The sequence below is a fragment of the Heteronotia binoei genome, chromosome 9 (genome assembly GCF_032191835.1).
Source record: "Heteronotia binoei isolate CCM8104 ecotype False Entrance Well chromosome 9, APGP_CSIRO_Hbin_v1, whole genome shotgun sequence".
Classification (NCBI taxonomy): domain Eukaryota; kingdom Metazoa; phylum Chordata; class Lepidosauria; order Squamata; family Gekkonidae; genus Heteronotia; species Heteronotia binoei.
The window spans coordinates 40,148,843-40,174,335 of NC_083231.1; positions in this window are offsets into that span (position 1 = coordinate 40,148,843).

A 25,493-nucleotide genomic window follows, 5' to 3' on the forward strand; every position below is an offset into this window, starting at 1 on the left:
CTCAAATTGAACCATACTGCACTTTTGGAAATGGGGTCATTCCATACCCCCATTTCAAGACAAATCAGAACATGTTGGAAGGCATCCTCTGAACCTCACATTTTCCAGACTTGAAGGAGCCATGAAGTCTGGAACTGTAGATAACCCCTGGCCACCTATTTTCTGAGCTAATTGCTTCCCTTTGTCTTCTTGGCTACCTGTTTTCTGAGCTAATTGCTTCCTTTTTTGCCCTTCAAATTTTGCAAACCTCAGAGTGATCTTCTCAACTTTGCATATGGGGGGGGGGTAAGTACTCAAGATGACCCGTACCACCTGTTCACTGAGCTGATTGGTTCTTTTTGTCCTCCAAATTTTCCAAATCTCTGATTTGATCAACTCAACTTTAGAGGGTGAAGTTAGTCTAGATGACCTATAGCCACCTGTGCACTGAACTGTTCATATTCAAATTTTCCAAACCTCTGAGTTGCCTTATCTTTACATATTTGGTGTGTGTGTGTGTAAGGTTAGAATTATTGATTTCTTAAAAATAAACAGTTTTATAGATTTCCAACTGTATCTTCTGCATTAAAAATGGTGGGGTCAGTTTGACCCCATTTATGTTTTTGTGGGTTTCTGTGGGCTTCTGGTGTTTTCAATGAGGGGTATTTTTGATCCCAATTCCAAATTTGTCTCTCCTTTGTCCTGCACTTCTGAAGAAAGTTATTCCTGAGGCCTGATTTTTTTTTCCTTAATAGTTAATGCCATGACTGAGAGAGCCATCAGATTTCCATTTTTTTGTGCTGTAATGTTGGGTCACTGACTACTATGCCAAAGTAGTATAGCTGGTATATAACAAAACACATCCATGGTATCCAGTTCATGGCTGCCCGTTGTCTGTGAGGGAGTGCACACCATTTTTCCTAAAACATAGTCAGTGAGATACCATCTTATCTGGGAGAACCGGGTTGTCCTTGAAAGGGTAGTTTCTGAGAGAGCTCTCTCAGTCGCACCTACTTCACGGGGTGTTTGTTGAGGGGGAGGAAGATAAAGAAGATTGTGAGCTGCTCTGAGACTCTGAGTGGAGCACGGAATATAAATCCAATGTATTTTTCTTTTTCTAGTTAGATTGTTTTTGCAGATTTATGACTATTGCAGCTACCTGAAAATCCCACTTCCCACCTGAGATGAAAGTTAATTACAGAGATGATGGCTAAAGCACTTGATATCACAGAATGATAGATTATGTCTCTTCATTGCTTCTCATGCAATTAGGTGGAAGGGAATAATGTTGACAACATCAAGATGAGGCCTGGAGTTCTTACCAAATTAAATGGGCTGCACCATGTCAGAAAACAATTGGGAAGAGTGAGTCACATTTTTAATGTCACCGGCCCCTCCCATGTTACAATCACTATTTTTTGACAATTAAAACATTGACTAGTATATCATGAGGAAAAGTCCTAGTCTAATTGTGGTAGATTGCCACTTACAAGGAAATCAATCTGAGAAAAATTTGGGAAGTGGGATTCCTCCCCTGTCATCTGAAATGGTGCAGTCCATTCTACAGTTCAGCATTCTGATTCTGTTGCATGCCTATTCTAGGATGTTTTTACTCCTTCTTTCATTTTGTATGGTTATCCAGCTACTGAAAAGGTAGGGATAAGAATTATGATATTGAAGAAAGAGAGAAATCATTCTGAGAATACCACATTTGTTTCAGCCTATGAATTACAACTAGCAGACAATGCCTTTTTAATAAAGACCATTGTCTTGTTAAAGTATTGTATGAAATTTAATTATCAAGGGTTTACACCTCTAGATTTTCTTGACCATTACTGTCTTGCATTTAAAAAGGTAAAGGTAGTCCCCTGTGCAAGCACCAGTTGTTTCCGACTCTGAGGTGATGTCACATCATGAAGTTTTCATGGCAGACTTTTTAATGGGGTGATTTGCCATTGCAGTCCCTAGTCATCTATACTTTCCCCCCAGCAAGCTGGGCATTAATTTTACCGTCCTCAAAAGGATGGAAGGCTGAATCAACCTTGAGCCGGCTACCTGAACCCAGCTTCTGCCGGGATCGAACTCAGGTCGTGAGCAGAGAGTTCAGCTTTACCAGCCTGCGCCACGGGGCTTTTGTTGCATTTACCTCTGTATAAATTCTGTTATTGCTGGTAAAACTATTGAGGTTGTACTATGAGTGAATTTGACATATTTGTTTTCATGACTTTAAAATGAACAGGAATACAATTCTGAATTCAAAAAAGGGCAGAACCTTTAAAAAGTTCTGCTTGATTGTCACCATTGTCTACATTACCACGTACATTATCTTTGCTATCATGTAATGGTAAGGACAAATGAATTATCGCCTTGTATGTCAGGTAGTTCAGTTTTAAGTATACACTAGAATGTCATATTGCAGTGGCTAATTACAATGGAATTAGGTGATTAAATGCCCAGCAAGCATGCTACCTTGTGACATTGTCAGGCAGTGACATTTTCAGATACAAGCATGAAGGGCTGGACGAGGAAGGATCCTCTGAGCTGGCAAAGTGGGTGACAAAATATTAAAACTGGCTAAATCTCAGCAGTGTGTATTTTGCATAACATGGAACTTTACAGCCTCAGATCAGTCCAGAGCTTTTGACTTCAACATACCCTTTTCACACTCAGTCACTGGAATGGATTGTAAAGCTTTTGAGACACGTGAAGATTTAAATACCTAAAGTCAATTGATGTCACTGTGACACTGAATGTGCCTCTGAACTGTCACACTGATTAAGTTTGGTGACCTGCTTTTCTGAAAACATACAAGTAAACTATAAATGAAATATTTTCAATGATGGTTTGTATATTGCTGTCTGTCCAATACAGTTCTGCCTTTTTCTCCAAGGAATGCAGTAGTTCTCCCCCTTTCTGTTTTATCCTCAGAATTTCAATATGAAGTATGATAGGCTAAAAGAGTGTGTGAGTGTGTCACACTCAGAGTCACCAAACAAGGGTCACTGCTTAAGGCCCAGTTACACAATCTGGTTTTTTTGGGGGGGGATATATTTTCACATAAGGACAAAAACATGCTCTGGGAACTCCCTGCTGCTCAGGCATGCTTTGATATAAGAATTTAGAGGGCAGGGAGAGGAGGCTTAGACCACCAGCGGTACCATTTTCTTAACATGAAATAGCCTTGGGAAGTTGCTATTTGCCCTGGTGAAGGCTGCACATGCAATACATGCCAGTTTTCTCAGTGGAACATTTTTCTCTGTGGAAGTTAAGGTGAGAGAAAGTGATTGGTCCAAGGTCACTCAGCAAACTTTATGCAAAGTGGAAATTTGACCACATGTCTTTCAAAGTCTGACACTTCACACTACAGAATCAGACTGCCAACTTAAAACAGAAGTTTGAAAGCAAAGTTTGAAAGAGAAGCTTAAAAAAAAAACATTTGCACAAACTTTATGCAGAGGGATGGGAAGTAGAGAGCAAAGAAGAACACAGCTAAGAAGTTGTGTCCCAAGGAACGGAGTATGGGGGAAGCAGAACTGCAAGGACAAAAGTTGCTGAGGAATTTCAGTGTTGAGAAACGATGGGGCTAAATAGAAAATGAGTCTGAAGGGGGCACTTTGTGATTTGGTCGAGCAAAGGAAATATTAATGGTGACCCTCAGGCTAGGATTTTTAGCTGAGAAGGAACTGACACCTGGACATACACTCCTTTATTTGGAATTTTATTGTTATGTTTGTTTATTTTTTAAATATCATTTTACTTTAGCTCTTTGTGTATTATTGTGCAATATTGTGGAATCAGTGTCATACATCAACTGTTGAAATTTCCAGGCTGTCTAGCCTATTTATGTCGTTTAGCAGTTTTAAACCTAAATCAAACTATCAACTTACACAAGAAAGTTCAATTACATCAGAACAGTTGAGGAGACTAGCAAGGGAGCAAAAAGCAGAAACAAAATGATCTGCTTTTCAGGTTTGATGGGCAATTTACTTTAGACTCTTAATAACTTTTCTGATTAGAATTACTAATCATTCTCATACTTGGGAGGTGAGGGGACAAGCTTGTGTGCCCTGTCTGAGAAGCTGGGCCTGTCTTTTTCTTCCCACCAAAGACTTGATGAGTTTACTGATTTTTAAAAAACAATATTTTATTATCCAATAGAAAAGGAAAGAAATCAAGAACAGAGCTATGATGGAGATGGATTCTATCCTGGAGTGACCGCATGTAAATTTATTTAGAAGGCAACTTTGCATTTTGGTTATCCAAGCCACCAATTGTAGTGAACATTTGATATTTATTGGAATGTACAATCCCAACTCCAGTACAAAGACAATATATTATGAGGAAAAGGAGTGAGAGAAAAGTTAACAACAAGATGGTATGAAAAACAATGCATTCTTTTTTATGCAGAGACATGAGGTATAGGATGGTTTCATCATAGGTGTACAAGATAAGCAGGGACATCTCTGCCTTCTGGTGTGGAACTTCTCTTCCTACTATCATCAGGTGTTTCTTTTTTCTCACTAGAAGAAGCTTGAAAAGAACACCTGAAAATGTATTAGAGTGACATACTAATTTCTGCAGAAACAGGCTGATGTGTGCTCTAAATATGAGGGAGTTTTCACTTCAAAGAAGAATTATAATTGTTTAAATTTTACAGAAAACTGTCAGTGTGTGTAAAGAAGCACCATGCATATTACCACAGACAGACATTGACTCAAGTCTCATTAGACTAAAATTCCACTTCTGGTACAAGGACCAGACACATGAAACTGTTTAGGGAGAGTACTGGGGAGGGAGTTGGAGATAAGAAAGGGACTGCTTAGCAGATGTAATGCCAGTTGAGAGAAGAAATTATGGGACCCAAATTGATTAATGGAGCGGGGGGAGAGATGAAAAAGAAAGTAGTGGTGTCTCTGACCTATTAGCTTCCACTTACTGATGAGGAATTCCAAGAAAAATGAAATACATTTTTATATAGATCAAAATCAGGGTGGAAAACTTTAAAGACTAAAAAGATAATTAAATGATAAAGATCAGGATGATCAAGAGGCAGAATCGAGCAATATGTGTCTATAATGTTTATAATGACCAAAAGTTCGACAGGTTAGGAATGAAAAAATAGTAATAGAATACAGACCAAAACAAAAGTATGTAAGTAATCTGTATGGAACAAAGTAAGATATGTTTGACAATTTCATAAATTGAAAAATGTCATTGGTTACAGTTTAATAAACAATAGTTATAAATGGCTAGGAATAAGGCCCATGGTGAGGAAAAATACAAGGGGCTACAGAGAAAGGCTCTAGGTGAGTGCCCCCCCCTGCTGTCTTCCCACTCACCCACCAAAGTGAAAGCATTCACTCCGCCCACGCTTGCTGTCTTCCCACTCACCCACCCCAACTATCACCCACCCCAAATCACCTCTTCTTCTCAACTACTCCTGTTCCCTCTCACCCCCACCCTTCCTATCTTCCAGGCCACCCCCAATCCTTGGCCTTCAATCAATCCCCACCCTTGCTGACTTTCCACCCATGCTGCAGCTGAAATAGATACTGCCCCCCGCGCGCGCGTGTGTGTGTGCGTGATGGTCTGAAGTCCTGAAACAGGCCCAGAATGGAGAGAAGAAAGAATAATTATGGGTAATGTGGGGGGGCATGACAATAAGAACATAAGAGAAGTCATGTTGGATCAGGCCAATGGCCCATCCAATCAAACAATCTGTGTCACACAGTGGCCAAAAATTTTATATACACACACACACACACACTGTGGCTAATAGCCACTGATGCACCTCTGCTCCATATTTTTATCTAAACCCCTCTTGAAGATGGCCATGCTTGTGGCCGCCACCACCTCCTGTGGCAGTGAATTCCACATGTTAATCAACCTTTGGGTGAAGAAATACTTCCTTTTATCCGTTTTAACCTGTCTGCTCAGCAATTTCATCGAATGCCCATGAGTCCTTGTATTGTGAGAAAGGGAGAAAAGTACCTCTTTCTCTACTTTCTCCATCCCATGCATTATATCGTAAACCTCTATCATATCACCCCGCAGTCGACGTTTCTCCAATCTAAAGAGCCCCAAGCATTTCAACCTTTCTTCATAGGGAAAGTGTTCCAGCCCTTTAATCATTCTAGTTGCCCTTTTCTGGACTTTCTCCAATGCTATAATATCCTTTTTGAGGTGCGGCAACCAGAACTGCACACAGTACTCCAAATGAGACCGCACCATTGATTTATACAGGGGCATTATGATACTGGCTGATTTGTTTTCAATTCCCTTCCTAATAATTCCCAGCATGGTGTTGGCCTTTTTAATTGCAAACGCACAGTGTCTTGACATTTTCAGTGAGTTATCTACCACGACCCCAAGATCTTTCTCTTGGTCAGTCTATGCCAGTTCACACCCCATCAACTTGTATTTGTAGCTGGGATTCTTGGCCCCAATGTGCATTACTTTGCACTTGGCCACACTGAACTGCATCTGCCATGTTGACGCCCACTCACCCAGCCTCAACAGATCCCTTTGGAGTTCCTCACAATCCTCTCTGGTTCTCACCACCCTGAACAATTTAATGTCATCCGCAAAATTGGCCACTTCACTGCTCCTCCCAACTCTAAATCATTTATGAACAAGTTAAAGAGCATGGGACCCAGTACCGAGCCCTGCGGCACCCCACTGCTTACCGTCCTCCACTGCGAAGACTGCCCATTTATACTCACTCTCTGCTTCCTATTACTCAGCCAGTTTTTGATCCACAAGAGGACCTGTCCTTTTACTCCATGACTCTCAAGCTTTCTAAGGAGCCTTTGATGAGGAACTTTATCAAAAGCTTTCTGGAAGTCAAGGTAAACAACATCTATCGGGTCTCCTTTGTCCACATGTTTGTTCACCCCCTCAAAGAAATGCAACAGGTTAGTGAGGCAAGATCTTCCCTTACAGAACCCATGCTGAGTCTTCCTCAATAACCCGTGTTCATCAATGTGCCTACTCATTCTGTCCTTGATAATGCTTTCTACCAACTTTCCCGGTATTGAAGTCAGACTGACTGGCCTGTAATTTCCCGGATCTCCTCTGGAATCCTTTTTAAAGATGGGGATGACATTTGCTACCTTCCAGTCCTCAGGAATGGAGGCAGATTTCAGTGAAAGATTACAGATTTTTGTCAAAAGATCCACAAGTTCAACTTTGAGTTCTTTCAGAACTCTCGGATGTATGCCATTCAGACCCGGTGACTTATTAGTTTTTAATTTGTCTATCAGTTGTAGGACCTCCTCTTTTGTCACCTCAATCTGACTCTTTCAACACCTCTTCCAAAATTAGTGGTTCTGGGGTGGGCTAAAAGTTTTCATCTTCTACAGTGAAGACAGAAGAAAAAAATGCATTCAGCTTCTCAGCCATTTCCCTATCCTCCTTCAGTAATCCTTTTACCCCATGGTCATCCAAGGGCCCCACTGCCTCCCTGGCTGGTTTCCTACTTCTAATATATTTGAAGAAATTTTTATTGTTGGTCTTTATGTTTTTTGCAATATGCTCCTCATAGTCCCTTTTTGCCTGCCTGATCACAGCCTTGCATTTGATTTGCCACAGCCTGTGTTCCCTTTTACTAATCTCACTTGCACTGGTTTTCCACCGCTTAAAGGAGTCCTTCTTACCTTTTACAGCTTCCATTACTTTGTTTGTTAACCATGCAGGCCTTTTCTTATGCCTGTTTGTTCCTTTCCTAACTTGTGGTATGTATTTTATCTGAGCTTCTAGGATTATAGTTTTAAATAATCTCCAAGCTTCCCCAAGGGTTTTGACCGTATTTACCTTTCCTTTCAGTTTCCTCCTCACATGCCTCCTCATCTCAGAGAATTTACCCCTTTTAAAGTTAAACGTGGTTGTGCCGGTCTTTTGGGGCAACTCCCTATTTATACAAATGGTGAAATCAATAACATTATGGTCACTGCTCCTAAGCAGCGCAATAACTTTTACATCTCTCACCAAGTCTTGGGCATTACTTAGGACCAAATCCAGAATCGCCCCACCCCTGGTAGGTTCTGAGACCATCTGCTCCATAGCACAGTCATTGAGAGCATCAAGAAACTCAATCTCTTTTTCTCAACCAGAACACATATTGATCCAATCAATCTGCGGGTAGTTAAAATCACCTATTATGACACAGTTTTTACGTTTAGCCGCTATCTTTAAGCCTTCCATCATATTATAATCGTCCTCTCTTTTTTGATTTGGTGGGCGATAACAAACTCTCATAGTTAAATTTCCTTTTGGGCCCTCTATTTCAACCCAAGGCATTTCTAAAAGGGAATCTAATTCTCTGACCTCAGTCTTACTGGATTGTATATCCTCTCTGACATACAGAGCCTCCTCCAACCCTTCCCTCCCTATCCTTCCGATATAACTTATATCCAGGAATCACCGTGTCCCACTGATTCTCCTCATTCCACCAAGTTTCTGAAATTCCCACAATGTCTATGTTTTCTCCCAACACTAATCATTCCAATTCACCAATTTTACTTCGAACACTTCTAGCATTTGCATACAAATATCTATAATTTCCCAGGCAAGCTAGGCCCGCCACCTTCCTCCTGCTGCCTCGAGACTCTGGTAGACAGTCTATACTGCTTGTCACCATCACAGTGGACAACTCTGATCCGTTACCCAGTAGAAAAATAGCAGCCAACACTTCATCTCTTTTAGACGAGTCCTCCCAAACCAGAGACATTTCATCTCCTGTCGGCTTTCCCCCAAGATTTAGTTTAAAAACTGCTCTGCCACCTTTTTGATTTTAAGCGCCAGCAGCCTGGTTCCATCTGGGGACAAGTGGAGACCGTCTCTTTTGTACAGCTCCCATTTGTTCCAGAAAGCATCCCAGTGCCTAACAAACTTAAACCCTTCCTCCTTACACCATCGTCTCATCCACACATTGAGACTTCTAATTTGTGCCTGTCTCTCCTGCTCTGCACGTGGAACAGGTAGGACTTCCGAGAAGGCAGCCTAAATTTCTCCTCCAGGACCTCACGACTGCATTTCCCCACATCGTTGGTGCCAACATGCACCACGACCACAAGCTCCTCCCCAGCACTTTCTATCAGCCTATCTATTACACGCGTAATGTCCGCTACCTTTGCACCAGGCAGGCAAGTCACCATATGGTCAGTACGCCGTTTCGCCACCCAGCTGTCTACTTGCCTAAGGATCGAATCACCAACTACTAACCCCCCCCTCCCCCTGCCCAGGGATGGTTCCTTGGTGCAAAAGGATTCCCGCTCACCAACCGAAGAAGAGGTCGCTTCTGAGGGTTCATTCCCCTTATCCTCAGCACGATGCCCTGTTCCCTCTCAACCCTCACGCTCTCTGGCAGCAACAGGGCTGCTACGTTCAGAGCGGGGCTCATCTAATACCCCCCTGAGAGTCTTCCCCAAGTGCCTAACTGACCGTCTCTGCTTCCCCAGGGCAGTCACTTCGGCCTCAAGGGTACGAACTCGTTCCCTGAGGACCAGGAGCACCTTGCATCAAGCACACACCCAAGAGTTCTGTCCTTTGGGCAGATAGCCGTACATGTGACACTCAGTGCAAAACACTGGAAAGCCCCCACCCCCCCTGCTGGCATTCTATCTTTTATATATATATATATATATATATATATATATATATATATATATATATATATATATATATATATATATATATATATATATATATATATATATATATATATATATATATATATATATATATATATATATATATATATTAAATATATATTTTAAAATATACAGTCCTCTTTAAATGCTGTTTGTTTAAGTGGCTCCCCTTCTAGACGGTCAACTTACCTTATTGGGAGAACAAGGAAATCAGGGATCTGGTTTCCTGATCCTTAGGGAGCCCCTTGGCAAAGAGCCACAGGCCAAGAGCCCTTTAGCTCTCGCCCTTTGGCAAGGCGCAGCTTAAAATGCAAAGAGGGTGGAGCAGAGGCACTCCTAAGCAATCAGCAGCAATCACTCTCAATCTCTTTCACCTTTAGCCTGCTCAACCAAATAAAGAACAGTTCCCCAGTTATCACAACTCAGAATTTAAGGCAGTCCCACAAACCTCAGAATGAAGTCTTTCAAAACTCGAATTCTCAGCAACTTCTCCAGCTGTCTCAGCTATGAGAGCTGCTGTGCTTTGTTCCGCTCCTCTCAGACCTCTGTGAGATGGTCACACAGACACTGGTCACACAGACACTGAAGACAATGGCCACACAGACAATGGTCACACAGACACTGAAGCTCAGCATTCCTTTTGTTTGCAGTGCATTTTTGTTGCCCTTTCCTGTTGTATTCAGCCCTGTAGCATTTAACATCAGTGTGAGCTTGTGGCATGATCTGGTATTTTTGGCCTGGCATGGTTGTGTTATGGTATACCATAGAGTATGTGCTTCAAGGTGACCATTTTCTATAGGGGAACTGATCTGATCTCAACTTTCCAAATCCTCTCCCCTCCCTGCGGCCTTTTCCTAGGAAAAGTACAGTCTTTTTCCACAGTGGAGAGAAAAGGCAGGAGGGATGCAACTTGAGCAGGGAACAATGACACAGAGTCTAACCTGCAAAGCAACCATTTTCTCCAGGGTAGTGATCTCTGCCCTCTGGAGACTAGTTGTAGTTCTGTGTGATCTCTAGTCCTCACCTGATTATTTGTGCATAAATGCAGTACTGTAGTATTTCTATCTAATTTTTCTTCTATGTTTGTATTGTGTATATGCTTTTTTAATCCTAATTTGATCTTGTAGTGAATATTATCACACTTCTATATGTGACAATCAGAAAGACAAACACAGTACCTGTAAGACAGAGATGTTCTGCCAAGCCTTTGTTTGGTTTGTTTTATCTCTCTATCTCTCTATCATCTCTCTCTCCATCTCTCTCTGTCTGTCCGTCCGTCCGTCCGTCTGTCTATCTATCTATCTATCTATCTATCTATCTATCTATCTATCTATCTATCTATCTATCTATCTATCTATCTATCTATCTATCATCTGTCTGTCATTCTTTCCCCCTGGGGGAATGCAGTGGAATGGAGTTCTCAGAGAACATGGCAAAATGGAGTTCTAGAACTTCTTCTTGGAAACAAAAAATCTCAAGAAATGTTTAAAAGTTCAGGAGAGACACTCATGTATTTCTCCTTTGTTTCCCTTTTGTTGAACTATTAACTCCAATTGTGTTGTAGGAAAACATGTTAAATCTTTACATGTACACGATGTACTCCGCTCTGAGCCCCTATGGGGGAATGGACGGAATATAAATAAACTAATAATAATAATTGTTGTGTCTGGCATTCGTCCTGGAACGTACAGCACAGAATACCTGTGGGCGGTGCATGGAAGGGACAAACGCAGCCCGCCTATGATGATCAGCAGCGGGATCGGGCCTCAGCCATTAACTGGCCAGGATTGGACCTTGACTAGAAAGGAGGTTGTTCCGGGAAATGTATATAACAGGGGACCCGGTCCCGCCATGTTGTCTTTGTGATGTACTTACTAATAAAGCATGTTGCCATCTGAACATCTCTGACTTTGGTGCATTACACTGGCAACGAGGATGGGATTCCGGTGAACAGAGAGCAGCCTCCAGCACTCTGAGCTCTAGTGCTTCTGCAGCCGAGGCCATGGCTACTGTTCCCAGACAAACCCTACTGGCATTCGACGTCACCCAGTCCGACTTATGGGAATAATGGGTGGACCAAATCAACTACTATATAGAGCTACACAAAATGGAGGCAGTGGTCAAGAAGAAGGCGTTTCTCCTGAGCTCATGCAGGGTGGCAACCATCCAGCTGATGAAGCGACTCATCGTGCTGACCACCCTTGCAAGGGCCACCTATGACCAACTGGTCAAGGCAATGACAAACCACATGGCACCACAGCTGTCCCGTCTCACACGCAGGCACGCGTTCTACATGAGACAGCAGAGACAAGCTGACTCCGCCGCCAAGTATCTTGCAGAGCTCTGTGGATTAGCCCTGAGATGTGATTTCATGGGAGACCTGGAAGAGATCCTGCTGGACCGATTCACGGTTTACAAAATGCACCAAAAGTTGCTAGCATACAAGGACAAAGACATTGACCTCGCAAAAGCGCTCCAACAGGCAACCGCCTTCGAACAGACACACACCAGCCCTTCCACACACCAGGCCACCACTGCCTCGATGTCGGATGGTTCTGACGAGGAAGGGGCACACCAGCTTCGCGCCAGCCACACAGCGCATTGAAAACACCAAACCGACCACGGGCGGCAGAAAAGCCAATCACCAAGTGCGCCAGCTGTGGGGACTCACACTAGCGCCGAGACTGCCCCTACCATAACGTGGACTGCAGAAGCTGTGAAAAAGTGGGCCACATCACCCAAGCTTGCAGGGTGAGAACCAAAAGGAGGCCTCAGTCCACACACCACAACACGACAGTCTCATACATGATGGCCGCAAACAGCATCCAGGTAATGATCTTGCCCCAGGACACCCCGACAAGATCAAAGTGCAGGTCTTGATTGAGGGGGGGTCCCTGCCTGATGGAATTGGACATGGGATCCTCCATCTCCATTATTTTGGAGGAGACCCTCAGTAAACTCTGCCCTCACAACCGGCTGGCCCTGCGGCCCGCGGAGTTCGTATTGCGGGATTTTCAAAAGAATCCAGTGCAGATCATGGGGTGGGCCAGAGTTAGGGTGGAGTTCAAAAATTTTAAAACGGCCTGGACATACTTATCAAGGAGTCTGTGTAGGGGGTCAGCCAGGGCTGCTTTGTGGTGCAAGAATGAGTGCTAAAAGTTCAGGAGCCCCAAAAAACTTTGTAGCTCCACCTTGCATGTGGGGGCTGGTGCCTGTACTATTGCCCTGGTCTTGTCGGCCATTGGGTGAATTCCTGCGGTGTCCACCACAACCCCCAGGAATTCCCCCCTTGGCACCCCAAGCAAACACTTCTCCTGCTTCACCTTGAGATCCACATTCTGGAAATGGGAGAGCACCTCTCGAAGGCGGTGACAGAACTCATCGGCGTTGGGTGCTGCTATCAAAACGTCATCGAAAAAAGGTTGACCCTGTTTCTAAACAGCAAGGTGGACAGTTAGTGGTCCAATCCCCTTGGACCCAACTTGGCTACAGGTGTAAGCCCTGCCGAGTTACTCATGGGCAGGCGGTTAACCACTCAGCTCAATAGGTTACACCCCGACCAAGCCCCAGACCTCTGTAGCTCCGCCGAGACCAGGGAGGCCACTAGGGGGTTCTTTCAGGGGGATCCAGTCTATGCCAAGAACTTTGCGAGTGGGCCAGAGTGAATACCAGCTTGGGTACTGCAGCTCACTGGGTCCCACTCATATGAGGTCTCGTCGGAAGGGGGGCTGCTCCTCTGCAGACACATAGACCAACTCTGCTGCTGCAGCCTGCTGGAGGCCAGGGGGAGTGGGGAATGGGGAGAGCATGAGGCCGCTGCAAGAAGCAACCCTGCCGAGGTCACCGAGTTTGCTGCTGGAGGAGCAGTACAAGGCGGGGGAGATACTTCTGCAGGCTTGAGACAACACTTTGTCAACTGCGGCCCAAAGTGAGGAACCAGCAGTTACAGAACCCCAGGCAGTAGCCCCAGCTCCCCTGATAAAACCTCGGTGGTCGCTCAGAGAGCGGCAGCTGCCCGCAGATTTGAAAGACTATGTATCTTGAACTGGGGGGGGGGGGGAGGAGTGTTGTGTCTGGCATTCGTCCCAGAAAGTACAGCACAGCGCACCTGTGGGCAGTGCTTGGAAGGAATGAATGCAGCCCATCTATGATGATCAGTGGTGGGAAGTTTAACTGGCCATGATTGGACCTGAGTAGGAAGAAGGTTGTTCCAGGAAATGTATATAACAGGGGACCCTCCCCGCCATGTTGTCTTTGTGATGTACTCGCTAATAAAGCACGTTGCCATCTGAACATCTCTGACTTCAGTACATTACAATAATAATAATAATGCATAAGTAATTTTATTTATTTATTTTTTAAATTAATCCAATTCATCCTGTTTTTCATTGGATTCCCTTTCTAGTGTGTGTGTGTGTGTGTGTGTATATATATATATTTAAAAATCAAGCAGTTTGATTTATGTGATGGTTGGTGACTTGTGATCAACCTTATTATGCACCTGGCTATGCAAATGTCTTATATCCTTGAGAAAGGATAACTTTGTCAGCCATCATAAAGTTTTCAAACATTATTAATTGATCAAAGATTCTCTCTCTCTCTGCTGAAATACTGAGTTTCCAGGGGTGACTGTCTAGCCATATTCTGAGGTACTATAATTCATGGCAATCTTACATGACAACTGATAGACATAACATGTCTGCTTGTCTGGCTGTGGATGGTAGCACTGAAATATGCTGCCAAACTCTGTAATAACCTTAGTTCCTTTACGGTATCAGGCTAGCATCTCCACTGAGACTTAACCCTAATGGAAGTAACAATGACAGCATGTGAAAATAACATATGTGGCAGTCAGTTTAAATTCAAACTAGAGTATGTTCCAATGCTGAAATTTCGAGATAAAATAGCATCATTTCCTTTCTCTTTATGCTTGCTTCCTGACTGTTCACTCTTAGCACCCTTCATGGACTACGACTTTGCTTCAGTGTCGTCAAGGTGCCAATGCAGATTAAACAGACTTATTTTCATACTTGTGGCATCAGTGATACAGGGTCAACCAATAACAGTTATGCTGCATGCAACTGTAAATTCACAAATGACAATCTGATAAATCATGCCTAGTTGAATGACAGACAGATGTGAGCTTGTAACTCAAAGCTTGCAAATGTAAAGATAATCTGATGGCCATGCTCACCACACCCAAATCCTCAGTAATGCTTAGAATTAAGTCACGGTTCAGTTCTTCTCCACTGTTAGTCATATTCGTTTTTTAAATCTGTTTTTCTGAGGCAGTTTGTTTTCTGCTGCTGCTTCTTCATTACTGGGATCACAAGGCTTCAGAGCAGGCAAGAAAAGTTTTTCTGACTCTACTCCTGTCCATCTCTTCAGCCTCACCTGCCTTTCAGCCCACTCAAGCAAGGACTTTGCACTTTCACCATTCTGCAAGTGGGAGAGGAGAAATGTATCCAAGCCTTGGCTGCAGTTCCTTTTGCCAGGTCTTAAAATGCATGTAAGCACAGTCTTGCACAGCAGATGCTCCCTAATGACTGAAATGCCTCACACAAGCAAGAGATATGATTATCCAGCATCAGAGAACTCCCCAACCTAAGTCTGATGTTCAAGTGATTGGTAGAAAATGGGAATAACGTGCACAGAAATGCAAACATCAAAAGTCTGTTGGGTGTAAAGATGGGATAACTATTCTGTTGGATGAGGCCTCTGCCAGGATGTAAGCAATTCCCTGCCTGTTTTACTGCTCAAGAAATTGAAATCAGACAGGGAGGTACCATAATAACTTCCAACTGGAAATACTTCCAATGGTTTCCAAATACCTGAAATAATTTGTTGATTTGAATCATCTACTATATATAAGAATCAGCATTGTTTGAAGTGGATCATGAGAAGAAAATATCCAGCTAGGGGTGTGCATTCAGTTTTTTTAATCTGAAAACAGTGCCTGAAATTCTCTGTTTTGTTTCAGTTTGGAAATACCCAAAATGAAAGAAAGCAGTCACCAACATTTTGGGATTTCTGAAATAAATCTCTCAAAATTCCATGGTTGTTTCAGTTCAAGCAGTAGACTTAGCATCTGGAGATGAGGCCTATCCTCATTGATTCCAGTGGGTGATAGACTTGATGGCTGAATCCAGAGTATAGTCCCATATTTTCAATGGACACCAGGTTTACCACCCAGTCGAATCAGCTGTGAAGCATTTGAAGTGTTCAAAACACTTCACATATATTAACTCAGAATTTCTTACATCAGGCCAGTAAAAACCCCTATAAATAACTTTTCAAATACTCAAATAATCTCCAAGGGCTAATTCCCATGTTACTTTTCTCCAACGTCATCACTCAGTTATAGCAATTCCATGATATCTGAAGTTCTAAAAAGTGCTTTCAAGGTAAGTGATGTTACCATAGCTGAACCCCACAAGTGCATATATGGTATATATGAATACACAAACTGGCAGTCCTATTGAAATAACATTATTGATAAGGTCCATTGAATACATTAACACTAAGTGCATTACAACCCTGGACATTCAATTCTACTCCTTATTTCCTCTCTTCTTTTTTGCTCACCTAGAGATGAAATGATGTGGAGGGATAAACTTTTTTTTACTGGCTTTCAGGATTTCAACATATGTGAATTTTTGTTTATGAGATCTTCCTGGGTCTATCTGTAAGACCTTCTGCAGCTATAATACTATAATATGTTTCAATAGGACTGGTACCATAGATTGCTACAAATAAACATCATTTGGAAAAGTTGAGAAACTCTTGAGTACTTTTAATCTAATGAGCTTTATTTCTATATTGGAACATGCACAGGGCAGACACACACTCCACTAATTTCTTCTTGTAAAGGTATTCATGCATGCCACCCTAGTATTTATTGTGACAAGATGGAACAATAAAATCAATATCCTTAACTGTCAAAGCAGCATAAGGAAATTGCAAACAAATATTGGATAGCTGTAACTAAGAAAGGGAAGTTTTAAAAATGCTAGTGAATACAAAGTGAAGTATCAGCAATATTGTTAATCTTTCCAAAAGCACAGCTTATTCTGAACTGTGTATTTTCCACCATGCAGTGAATCCTGCTGGATCAGTGTTGCCTGTGAGACTGGAGGCAACCTTGTTGTTTTCACTGGCATATGGGGATGTGGAAAACAGGAGACAAACTAGTGGTGTGAATGGGTGGCAATCTTGTTTTACCTAACAAAGAATATGGCAATACAATTGCTTTCAATTTCAAAGTTCCTCTTGCTTATTTGGAACATCTTGCAAAGGTTTTCTATTTTGTGACTCAGCAGACACCTTAGACTACGGGTGTTTTTACACTGACAGTTTGTGACTATCACCGCATTGGAAACTCACCTTTTACATTACCTAATGTTCTCACAACTGTTTTGCATCATTGTTGCCCAAAGCATCTACATTTGTTTCAGTGAGATGTGTTTTGGAGCTGCTCCTGCAACATTTTTTTCGACACTAGTTTTGATCTGGTCTTTTCTCTACAGACGTTTCAAACTTGTATTGTAGAAGTTTTCATGCGTTTTAAAAGACTCCTCCAAAAGCCACCACAAGGTGCAGTAATTTGCATGAGAACTGACAGTACTTGAAATTTTTTACGTATCATTGCTTGCTTCATCTAGTAATTTAAATTTGTATTGTTTTTGCAGTGTTGACACAATTTCCAAGCAATCGTATACATTTAACTAAGCACTGGTATTCCGGTTGCCCTCTGATCAGAGACTCCCTCCACCTCCCCAATTGAAATGCTTAAATGTAAAAGGAAAATAATTAAAGCATAACAGTAGCAGGCGATTTAAAGACTATAAAATCTGGATCAAACTGAATGTAAAAACACCACAAGAGAAGTTCAGGGAAGTATTCCAGTAGCAAATTAGAAATAATGGATTGTGTATCCTAACCTGTATTTCCCACCAATTTCTCCCTTTCTGCTACAGACTCCTTCATGTTGTTCCTCTTTGGATTTTGGAGTTCCAAACTATCTGGTGTTATCTGGTGTTGTTTTCTTAATGGAACCAATGTATTAGCAAGTCACGCGAGTGCACGGAGAACTGAAAGAGGCAGAGAGGGTGCTAGATGAGGCATTAAGGGATCTGATAGAAGCATACGAAACCCAGAATGATGGCACCTCACCAGTCACAGAAAATAGGAGTATTGCAGAAGGAAAGCATCACTCCAAGGAAAGGGGGAATAATTCCATAGAAGAGCCCAATTCCTTGGTAGATGAACAGGAATCTTTTTGCACTCAGGGTATGCTTCTGAGGGGAGGATGCTGGTCATACTGAGGGATATTATCATTAGACACATAGTTAGCTGTGTCTGTGATGGATCTAGGTATGTGGACTGCATGGTGAGTTGCCTGTCTGGTATAAGTATGCTGATATCAACTGTCATCTAGAAAGTTTGATAGACAATGCTGAAGAGGATTCAGTAGCCATGTTGCATGTTGGTACCAGTGACATAGGGAAGTGTAATTGCGAGGTTCTGGAAGCCAAATTTAGGTTGCTAGTTAAGAGACTAAAAGCCAAATTGTCCAACATAATTTTCTCTGAAAATCTTTCCTGTTCCAACTGCAGGGGAAGCTAGATAGGCACAGTTGCAGAATTTCAAAGTTTGGATTATACAATGGTGTACAGAGGAGGGCTTTAGATTTGTTAAGCAATGGGGAACATTTTGGGACAAGCCAGGACTGCTCAAAAGAGATGGACACCCTTTGAACCAGAATGGAACCAGACCACTAGCACATAACATAAAAAGGTGGCAGATCAGCTTTTAAACTGAAAGATGGGAAGCCAACAGGAGCACCTGGTTTGGTCAGTTTCATCCCAAAGAGACAAAGTGGAAAATGATTCCAATTGCTTAATGGGGAAAGACAGATAAAGAAAGTGAAGATAAAGTAAAGCAGGATGTAGGAATGTCACATGACTCAGGGTTGAAGCTCTCGCACCAATCTGTCTCTGCTCGTGTGGCAGTGGTTGTATTGCTTTATTTTTATACATTCTGCTCTACACAATGATTTACTAGAAGTATACAGAGTAAGGAAACAGATGTTTACCTTAGCTGTCTGCCCCAAATGTGTATTCATGGAAGGAGGTGAAAGGGCAGAACATTCCAAAGGCCCTCAGCATTCTTGCATAGGGCAAAGTACATAAAGGCTTAAGCCTGCCTTCTAAGTCTATAGATGAATTCAGGACAAGGTTGGTTTGCCAGACAGTTGACTTTTCTTTCATCCCACTCTTTTCTGTGTTTTTTTTTTAAAGCCCATCAGCAAATGCATTAAAAACATTCTGACCCCTCACCATCACTCTCTGGAATCGATTGTATTAAAGTGGTGTATTGTTCCAATTGCTTTGCTAATACATATGCATGATTGGCCTGCAAGGTATATTCTTCTCTTGATGGTGTACATATTCTTGTAAACAAGACACATATTCAGCCTGAGATAATAATGTCATATCAGAAGAATCACAGGTAGAGTCTAAGGAGACAGTTTCTCTGCTAATTAGTGAGGCAGAGGATTCCATAAGCCAGGATTTTTGAGGCAACACCACAACAAGGCAACTTAAACAACATACAGAAAGAGATATATTAGCAGGAATATAACTAAAGTTCAATGGAAGCAAGAGAAAAGCCAATCAGGTGGTAAAGGAATATGGCAATAATTACTGGTTACATTAATTGTTGCATTACATTTCCACAAAGGGGCACCTGTTTGCAGGCCACTGTGCAATGGCTTATGGTGAGAGCAATTTACCATCTGTGCACAAGTAAGATTTTCATGGTTAGCCACATATGGGGTAAATAAAGTTAAGGCATCCACTGGAAGCTTATAGGTGGGAATGCCAGTTGGGTAAAGTTGCATAAGAGATTTGGGATTCATTTAAAGATTTACCAAGAGCTGTATCAGTTCCTGGAGCCTTGCAAACAGGAATTAGACAGGTTCCTAATAACATATGTAAAACAGTGTGTTGTGTCAGACAAAAATGTGAAACATTGTTAATGTTAGCTAAGCATTCTCAAATATTAAACTGAAGACGATCTCCAAAACTAATCACCTTGACAGGAGACAAAATACATAAACACAAACAAAAAAGAGCAATCATAGAGTTCATTGTTAGCTGTGCAAATACAGCAGCCACCAAGTCCTCTGGAGATGGCTCTCGCCCAGCCTCTTCCAACGTTTGTTGAGCTTGATTAGTTAGACACTTCACATCCCCCCATGTAATATCACGAGCTGTCTGGGTCTGTGGGTTTCACCATCTCCCTTTTGAGGCTGAGATTGAAATTGGGAATCAGATTTGGGAGACCCTGATGCCATGCCATCTTCAGCTGAGTGAACACAACATGCCAGAATCCACAAAGGACCTGCAAGAGAGAACACAGCAGCATGCCTGCGCCCCCAGGTAATAAGGGGAACTGGACCATGCCAAGTTAATAAGACCAAATCCAATTGTTTCTGAACCTGTATTTGGGTAAGAACCTTCATTTTCACTCCTTTTAATTGTTTTTGAAGAGTGTTTTTCAATGTCTGATTAGCATGTTCCACAATAGCTTGACCTGTGGAATTATATGGAATGCCATGATAGATATGAATATTCCATTGTGTACAAAAATCAACAAATTCAGAAAAACTATATGCTGAGGCGTTATCAGTTTTCAACAGTTGCGGATGACCCATTACCGCAAAGGCAGAAATAAGGTGAGCCATGACATGTTTTGTGGCTTCACCACAGTGAGCAGTAGCCCAAAGATATCCAGAGTATGTGTTTATGCAAACATGAACACAGTACCAGGGTTTCAAGGAAACTATATGGGTAACATCCATTTGCCAGAGCTTGTTAGGGAACACTTTCCCTATGAAGAAAGGCTAAAACACTTGGGGCTCTTTGGCTTGGAGAAACATTGACTGCGGGGAGATATGATAAGTTTACAAGATTATGCATGGGATGAGAAAGTGGAGAAAGAAGAACTTTTCTCCCTTTCTCACAATACAAAAACTTGTGGGCATTCAATGAAATTGCTGAGCAGTCAGGTTAAAACAGATAAAAGGAAGTACTTCTTCACCCAAAGGGTGATTAACATGTGGAATTCACTGCCACAGGATGTGGTGGCAGCTACAAGCATAGCCAGCCCCAAGAGGGGACTGGATAAAAATATGGAGCAGAAGTCCATCAGTTACTATTAGCCACAGTGTATATGTGTGTTTGTGTGTGGGTACATAGAAGAAGACATTGGATATAGATTCCACCCTCCACTCAAGAGTCTCAGAGCAGCTCACAATCTCCTTTATCTTCCTCCCCCCAACAAACACCCTATGAGGTGGGTAGGGCTGAGAGGCTTCTCACAGCAGCTGCCCTTTCAAGGACAACCTCTGCCAGGACAACCTCTGCCAAGTCTATAGATGAATTTAGGACAAGGTTGGTTTGCCAGACCATTGACCTTTCCTTCAGCAGGATAATCAGTCAAAGGGCCCAAGTGGAAATGGTATAAGCAAAAGATGCCTAAAGAGACATTTCCTGCTTTGTGCAGGGGGTTGGACTAGATGATCCTGGAGGTCCTTTTCAACTCTATGATTCTATGAGAAACAGTGAAGAGATTTTCTATGCTAATGCGAGAAGCCTCCAAGTCAAAATAGACCATTGGAATGCTTGGTTTTAAACGAAAAACAAAGATACAGTGAGCATACCAGAAATGTGGTGGAAAAGAGAGAACAAGTGGGATATGGTCATTTCTGGTTACAAACTCTATAGGAATGACAGGGAAGGTATTACTGAAGAGAATTGCTGTGGGTGACAATACCAGCTCCCAAAGTAATTTAATACTAGGGACATGCTATCAACCCCCTGACAGAAATAGAGTGATCTTGAGAAAGAGAATGCAATTAGGGAGGTACCAAGGGACAGAGAGTTTTAATAATTGGTGATTTAACTCCCCTCATTTTGACTGGATGAAGCCTATTCCAGTCATGCAAAAGAGGCAAAAATTCTAGATATGTTAAATGACTATGCCCAAGACCAGTTATTCATGGAACTGATGAGAGCAGAATTAATTCCAGTTCAAAGTTCTAGTGTTGACTTTCAAAGCCCTATGTGACCAGGGGCCTGCATATCTCAGGGACTGTCTCTCCCCATATGTGCCCCATACAGCATTTCACTCAATTGAGCAACATCATCTGGTTGTCCCTGGCCCAAAGGATGTCCCTCTAGCCTCAACCAGGATAGCTGAAAGTTCTGGTTGAAAGTTTTGACCTGTTACCAAATGAATGTGTTGAAAATTGGGTTCCATTATTCAGCCTGGTTTTGGAAGACAGTGTTTGAAACGTCTAATAAATTACCCAGGAGAGGCATTTAGCTAATAGTTTATCTCCACAGCATGCTTTCTCTGTCTCACCATTTGTAACTGATTTAGAAGTCTATGGACTCATTTATTGTTGAGAGCTTTGGAGGAACCAACTGCAGGACTTTACTATTGCATATATCTTGTTATCCTATGCACAACAGTACCACTTGTAAGCAGTGGTAATTGTATTGTCATTGGTTTTAAGTGCACAGCAACATTTTTGTAAGCTATAAACTGTTAGTGATACTCTTTTATGAATCTCAGCTGTGTATTGAGAATTTGTATGATCTCTTTGGGTTGTGATCAATTTTGTTATAGTCTACACAGAGTAATAAGTATTATTTAAATAGCACGACAAGAGTGTGATTAGTATTTTTAAATAGTTGATGGTTTTCCCCTCTGGGCGGTTTTAGCTGAGGCAGTGGGTGGCCACTACCAATTCTTGGCTTCTCCTACCAGTAGCCCTGGCCTTGTAGTCAGCAGCCAACCATCATCAGTTCTGCTCAGAAGGGTACATTAGCATCATTACCAAGGCAATGCCTTATGTTAGTTTCTCATTACAACTTCAATTTTAATTTTATGATTTTATAGGATAAATGTGATAGTATTTTATTGTCATGATTTATGTGACCTTGTAGTTCACCCTGAGCCTGCTTGCAGGGAAGGCAGGGTATAAATTGAATAAAATAAATAAATAATTCTCAGTGGTGCTGCCCATGACCAAAATGCAAGATGTGGATGTGGTTGAACTGATTGGAAACAGTGGCAATGAAAATATCAAATTTCATATATATATTTCATATATATATAAAGTGCAAGAAACTCCAGCACTGTAATATCTGTCTTTAAAAGAGGAAGCTTCTGTAATGTTAGGAATCTGGTAAACCAGAAGTTGAAAGGAACAGTCAAAAGGGTTAAATCTCTTGAAAAACTTGGAGGTTACTCAAAACCTCATTAATAGTGGCTCAGTTAGAATGTATACCATAGGTCAGGAAAAGTAGTACAAAGTCCAAGAGGTCACCAGTATAACTAACAAGCAGGGTGACATAAGCTATTAAAGTAACAAAGACTTCCTTCAGAAATTGGAAGGCTGGTTCAAACAAAAACAAACACAGACTTGCACAAAGGAAATGTAGATGGATATAAGGGATGCAAAAAAGGATTTCGATGAAGAGATCACTAAAAGCATAAAGAATTCTTTAAATACATCAGGAGCCAGAAGCAGGCTAGGGAAGCAGTTGGACCATTGTAATTAAAGAAGGATTAAAGGAGGATAAGGCAATTGTTGAGAAACTAAATGAATTTTTCTCATCTGTCTTCACTTCTGAAGATAAAAGGCAGATACACGTTCCTCAACTAATGTCTTCAGAAGAGGATATGGCACTTGGGCAAATAGTAGTCACAAGGAAAGAAATTAGAGAATGTATTCATAAGCTACAAACTAACAAATCAATGGGATCAGATGACATTCCTCCTACAATTCTTAAAGAACATATCTCTAAAATCAGCCTCTGCACCAGAGGAGAGTGGCCAATGTAACAACATTTTTTAAGAAAAGCATCCATGACGGATTTGGGAAATTACAGGTTGCTTAGCTTTACATCTGTTCAAAGTAAATTGATGGAAAACATTACTAAAGATAAAATTGTCAAGTGCATAGAAGAGCAAGCCCTGCTGAATGTTTTTTTTTTTTTAAAAAAAAACACAAACACCCAACCATATGACTCCTGCAAAGGTAAGTCCTGTTTCACTAACCTTTCCAAGTTCATTCAAAGTGGCAATAAACATGTGGACAGAAATGAGCTGGCTGACATTGTTTATTTGTCTGAAGGGCTTTTCTGAAGGGCTTTTGACAAAGTTCCTCACCAAAAACACCTGAGCAAACATCAGAGGCATGCAATAAACATTCAAGTTATTTCATCAATTAGAAATGGACTAAACAACATGAAGCAGAAAGCAGGAATCAATGGTCAGTTCTTGCAATGGAGGAATGAGACATCCCTCAAGGATCTATATTGGCATTTGTGCTTCTTACTTTGTTCACATATGACCTGGAGTTAGGGCTGAATAGTGAGGTGGCCATGTTTATGGCCATGAAGCAGGAAAATGTGGTTCATTTTGTGAACCACAAACTGTCGCAAACTTTTGGTGCCAAATGAACAGGTTTGTGATGCAGTAGAACAACCCCCAAACATGTAAGAGACACCAAACTCACAGATGATCTCTAGATGACTCTTCTCTACCCACCCCGCAGGTTTGGCAAGGATTGGATTTACAATGTCTGAATTACACCCCCTCTCAAAAAGAAGAAGAAGAAGGTGCCCCCAGAAAAGTGCTTTCTGGGAAAATGGCAGAAATGACAGGTGCAGGTTCAGGAGTTTCAGGAGTAAATAGAATGGACTCTATGCAAGCTAGATTCATCAAACTCACCGGGGACCTCCCCCTGATAATCCTCTATATGTCCTCCAGATATGTGAAGATTGAAGTGGGGTCAAAGTTTTAGCACCCCAAAGAAGATCCTCCCAGGAAAGTGCTTTAGGGGAAAATGTCAGGCATAGATTCAAAAGTGTATAGAATGGATACCTGCAAGCTACAAACACTGAATGCTCAGGGAGCCTCACCCTGCCAATTGCTCCTCTACAATCTCTCCAAGTTGGGAGTGGATTACATTTCTGGGGTCCCAGTTACCAAAAAGATTTCCTATATTTATACCCTCCCATCCCTCCTGAATGTGAACACTTCTGTATGCCATTAGGATGAAGGTTGCCTATCATAGGGGGGAGAAGTCCTCTATTCCCTGCATACCAAGGCCAGGCACCAAACCCATCCTACCAGCCCCCTGTTGCTTGGACCTAGCAGGGCATCACCGGGAGTCTTGGAGCCTCCTTTGCCTGATCTGTTCCTGGAGCTCTCCACACAGGCAAAAGACTTGATAGCACTGCCTAGAGATACTATCACTTGCTAACACTAGGGGTGTGCATTTGATTTACCTAAACAAAAAACCCTGGGGGAAAAACCACCTTACCAGAATTAAACAACAATAATAATAAAATTAGAGTTTCTTTTCAGCCACTGATATTATTCGACTTTTATTCAGGTGCAGCTTGGAATAGGTATTTAAAGAGACCACAGTGATCCCCCTGTAAGCCGAAATGCCCTCAAAACAAGGTTGGGGAATCGGGGATGGATCTATGCAGTGGAAGGTGGGATACGGATAGAAGCACACCTGTGGGTAGCTAGTCCACAGGTTATAAGGACTCTCTTGAGCCCTCAGGGGATGGGAGGTATGAGGGAGGAGAAGGGGGAGGCTCTGCAGTGACCAAGAGGGCTGGACCACTGTAGTAGCCAATGGAAAGTTTCTTGGTGGCACCTGATTGGGTACCTGCTCTTGACCAATGAACTTGCCTGGATCCTGTGTACCTGAAAGAACTTTCAGATTGAAACAGGCCCTGGGGCGGCTCCAAAGTGACAGTTGGGAAGAAGAAT